At 46.3% G+C, this 4,468-nt stretch overlaps 1 protein-coding gene across 3 annotated transcripts in view; it reads left to right on the top strand.

The window, feature by feature from the left end:
* Nucleotides 1-4,468, top strand: part of PTH1R (parathyroid hormone 1 receptor) — a 185,601-nt gene that overhangs the window by 165,729 nt on the left and 15,404 nt on the right. The gene's annotated exons all lie outside the window — the stretch shown is intronic.

The raw sequence follows: 4,468 nt of genomic DNA, 5'->3' as shown, positions 1-4,468 counted from the left end.
GAAAGAGAGCAAACCTATATTTTAAAATGCAAAGCCCGGGACAATGTACTGCAGGCACCGTCGTGATTGGCAGTGTATGCAATTGGCCTTTTCCCCCCTATGATTTATATCTGAATGGAAGTCCCAGCTAATTAGATCCTCGAACTACACAGTGAGACAAGACTGGTTTTCCTCAGCAAAAGGTTGCACATGATGCATTACCCCAGGGCCGTCTAAATGGCAGCCTGTGAGTGAGTTAACTGCAACCCAGTGGGGTCGTCGGCATGACTCTGGAATCCAGGCGGCGAGCACCGCTACCGCTTATCTCCCCCACCCCCTTGCTGACCACCGAATTTGAGGTCTTCATTTGCCATTGGTCAGAGGCAGGGGAAAAAAGTGGGGCAAGTGGCAGTGGCATTCACACCCTGGGCTCTGGAGTCATGTTGATGCAGCAGGTCCGTCAGTCATACCAACCAGCCACCCCCTCTGCCCCTGCTACTGGCAATGGCCAGATCTGGGGTCCATATGTTATGGGCCAGATCTGAGGTCCATATTTTATGGTCCAGATCCAGCCAAATGAATCAGACACCTCTGCACTAGCCAGTAGGATCCCAAACAGGTCATCATGAGACAATTCTTATGTGGGCTGGTTTGGGACTGAGAATTATTTAGATTCAAGATATATAAAAAACACTTGGCTACCTAGAGCGCATTGCTAAATGAGTCTTATGTATATTCCATTGAGGGATCGGGGCAAATTTATCTTGCTGCCTATTATTAAAATTAAACACATGGTAAGGAGCCGATCTAAGGAATGATTTCCCAGTGCAAATGCTGAAAGGAGAGAGAGGCAGTAGGAAATAATGCCGCATGTTCAACAAAAATAAAATGTTGTTCGTAATGCCGAAGCGGCTGAACAAAAACAGTTAAGTAGACATCGGCACCTTTCATTAACGCTTTCCGGCCACTGCCAAAGTATAATCATCTTATCAAGCAGACCACAAAGCCAAAGTCACACCTGTCACAACACTGATTGCCCGTTCACTTCCAAAACTCTGCGGTGTTTAATTAAATGCCTCTGGAATGAGAACACAGGATTTCTCAAGTGGCATTTGCTTTTGCTTTCTTTTGATTAGCAAGATAAAATATGTGTTTGTGCGTGTGTGTATGCATGTGTGTGTGAGCTTTGATTGCTTTGATAGCTTCTGGGCACCCAGTTGGAGACCCCAATCCAATGCCTATTGAAGTCAGTGGAACAACTCCAGTTCTCCAGCAAGAGCTGGACCATCCCCACGCCACAGTGGTGACTGATATGGAACTGCTGATAAGTAACCATAACATTCACAGAGATACAGAAGAGAGACTTTTGCCCCAAGGTCTGAGATTTGTTGCTTACTTAACCATAAACATCTGAGGGCTTGTGCTACTCTGGATATTTCCAGGAAAATATATACATTAAAAAAAAAAAACCCTTTCACCATAAAACAATTTATTTTCAGAAGGCTGGCAAAACCAAAGCGCTCAATGACTCGTTTTGATATCACTTCCAGAGATTTATCTGTAGGAGACTGTCCAATCCACATCCTGGTCTGGCTTAAGTCCACGTAGCTCTATTGAACTCAATTATGGAGCGCCTTCATCCTCCTTGAAGCAGAAAAGATAGAGCACCGACAGACAGAATAATAATAATAATAATAGTGGCAATAAATTCCCCAGTGCTTTTCTAGTTCTCTGCAACTATTGAAGAGAGGGAGTCTGGATAGGTCTTCAGGCATCATACCTGAATGTTTTGGCCAGAATCAAGATTTCACTTGCCAAACTCAGAAAGGAGGCAGTGAAGCTGACCTGGGGGCACCTGCTTCAGGTGTTTGTCTAGGTGTGCTTGAGACTGATAGCAGGGTGGAGGGGCATCCCTTGGCTAGCTCCAAAGCCTCATTTGTGAATTTGGCACATACAGGGCATGTCTACACATTCATTAATGCACCATAGATACTGCACATTTCGTTTAGTACTTGCTTAATAAACTAATAACTAAATGCGCAGCAACTAGAGTTACTGCACAGTAGCACCGGTGCACGGTTATTTTGTGACACTTACTGTGCATTAGCCTAATAACACTGCACAGTGGGCTATTAGCATGGTTTGTAACCGCCACGCTACTGCGCAGTGTATTAGACTAATGTGCAGTAAGCCTTTCATGTAGACATGCCCACAAAGGAAGAGTAGGTAGGAGAGGGTTGTGTGTCTTAGTGGCAGACTTTAGGGCATCCAATGCCTCTAGGATATACAGTTTAATGCCACCACTGTTGCCCCAGCTGTCAAATCTGATATCTCATCTCATAAAAGCATAAGAATTGCCATTGAGTGGGTTGGACCATAGGTCCATCTTGCCCAGTCTCCTGTGTCGCACCGTGGCAGAGCACAGATGCTCACAGGGACAGTGAGCTGGGTCTGCCCAGGGTTTTTCCCACTGTTCCTCTCTCACTTGCAGCCTCCAGTGTATTCGGCACCTCTACACATGCAGAGAGGCTGCTCTGACATGCTGTAACTACAGTGCATCAGAGCAGACTCGATTAATTGAGTCTACTGAAGTGTGGCAATTACCACGCTACAGCAGACTGCAGCGACATGTGTATCAGCATCTCCGCACTGAAAAAATGGCAGAAACGGCTCATTCAATGAGCTTTAGTTAAACACCCCGCTGCGATTTTTTAGTGCAGGGACGCTGATACACGTGACACTCTGGCTCCTGGAGCCACTTTAATTAAAACTCCCCCCCTTCCTCCCCCCATTCCCAGACCACATGTATAAATGCCCTTAAAGTCTAGGATGTTCTGATTCAGAGGCCGTGCCTCTTGGTCGTATGGTCCATAGCTACTGATGTCCCTTTCCTCCAAGAATATGTCCAGTCCCTTTTTTGAATCTGGCTAAACTCTCAACTTCCCCCACATCTGCTGGCAATGAATCCCACACTTTAACGACACGCTGGGCGAAAAAGAACGAACTGCCTTAATCCATTTTCAATTTACCCCCCGCTAGTTTCGTGGTGTGACCCCTCGTTCCTGTGTTGTGAGAAACAGTCAATAATAAATCCCGGTTGACTTTCTCTTCACCTCAACGTGCACGAGATGTGGGTGTTAGAAGAAACATGTGTGTGTGTATGTATGTACCTAGATAGATAGATAGATAGATATGCATGTGTGTGCATGGCAGGAGGACACTGGCCGTTGGTCATCTCTTTGCAGGAGAGAGGGGTGGGGGGAGCACCCTGTCTAGCATGCGATGCTCAAGCTTTCTCCAGCGGCAGGGCAGACACCTGACTTTATAGGACCTGCATTGTACACACTGTGTGTATTGACTGGGCGTGCACAGCGCATACAATGTGGATACTGTAGAAGTCAATGACAGCACCCAGCGGAGCTCTGCCTGCGCCATGCTTGCCCTGCATGCAGGAGGGTGCATGCACGCATGCGTGAGAGCTCCCCGCTCTTGGTGGCTTTGCAAGCTGCAGGGACCGTCCATCCTTTGTGCCATTCACTCCAACAGAGACTCGCAGGCTGACTTTGCAGCCACAGTTTCAAGCCTGGCTTCTTCTCAGGGTTGGCGTTTTTGGATACCCCTCTTTTGATGCCTTGGGCTTGGTTTTCAGGGCACGCAGAGCACCAGCTGGTCCCAGTGACTTTACTGGGAGCTGCAGGTACTCAGCAGCATTGACAACCAGGGCCAAGACTTCTCAAGTCAAGCACCTAAAAACAAATCAGTGGAGCTAAGGTGCTGACCAGAGCAGGTCATGAAGGCCAGGAAGGATGGTTGGGACCCATCAGAAAGGATACAAAAGATCATGATCATGCAAACGGCGCCCTGTTCCCCGAGGAAGAAGTAGAGGCAGAGCTGGTTGAGAAATGGGTTGAACATGCAAAATTATGTACATGTCAAGATAATTTCAATGACATGCATTTTAAGAGACCCTTTTTTTTCATTTATTTGCACTGTGTTGCAACATGTTTAGTGAAAAACTTTGGATCTGAAAATGCTCCTTTTCAAGTACTTGTGGTTTTAATTTTCCTGTCTTCTCCTCAACCCCAGAGTTTTCTCCCCCTCGCCTCTTCCCCACGTACTTTTACAGTTTTGCCTCTCAGAAAAGGGCAGGGGAAAGAGGTTGAGTAAAGGAAGCATTATGGACTCAAACTCTGCTCTCTGCTTGTATCTTCCCGTGAAACAGATGGGAAAAAAATATCTTGTGAAAGTCTCCGCATGTGTGAAAAGATGCGGGGTTTTTATTTAATAGATTCCGTTTGAAAAAGGGCACAGATTAAAGCTCAAGCACCAGTTCTAGAGTAAACTATAGTAACTTCATGCAGCTCGTAATGGTGTAGCTGAGGACTGGCCCAATACTTTGCATGTAGGCATTTCTTCAGGTTTATTAAAGGATGTGCCTGTCTGATGGTAAAAAAGTTCTTCTTGACTTCTTTGACTTCTTATACACCCA

This window comes from Alligator sinensis, unplaced genomic scaffold (genome assembly GCF_000455745.1).
Source record: "Alligator sinensis unplaced genomic scaffold, ASM45574v1 scaffold1298_1, whole genome shotgun sequence".
NCBI classification, from domain to species: domain Eukaryota; kingdom Metazoa; phylum Chordata; order Crocodylia; family Alligatoridae; genus Alligator; species Alligator sinensis.
This window is presented reverse-complemented; position numbering and strand designations above follow the sequence as displayed.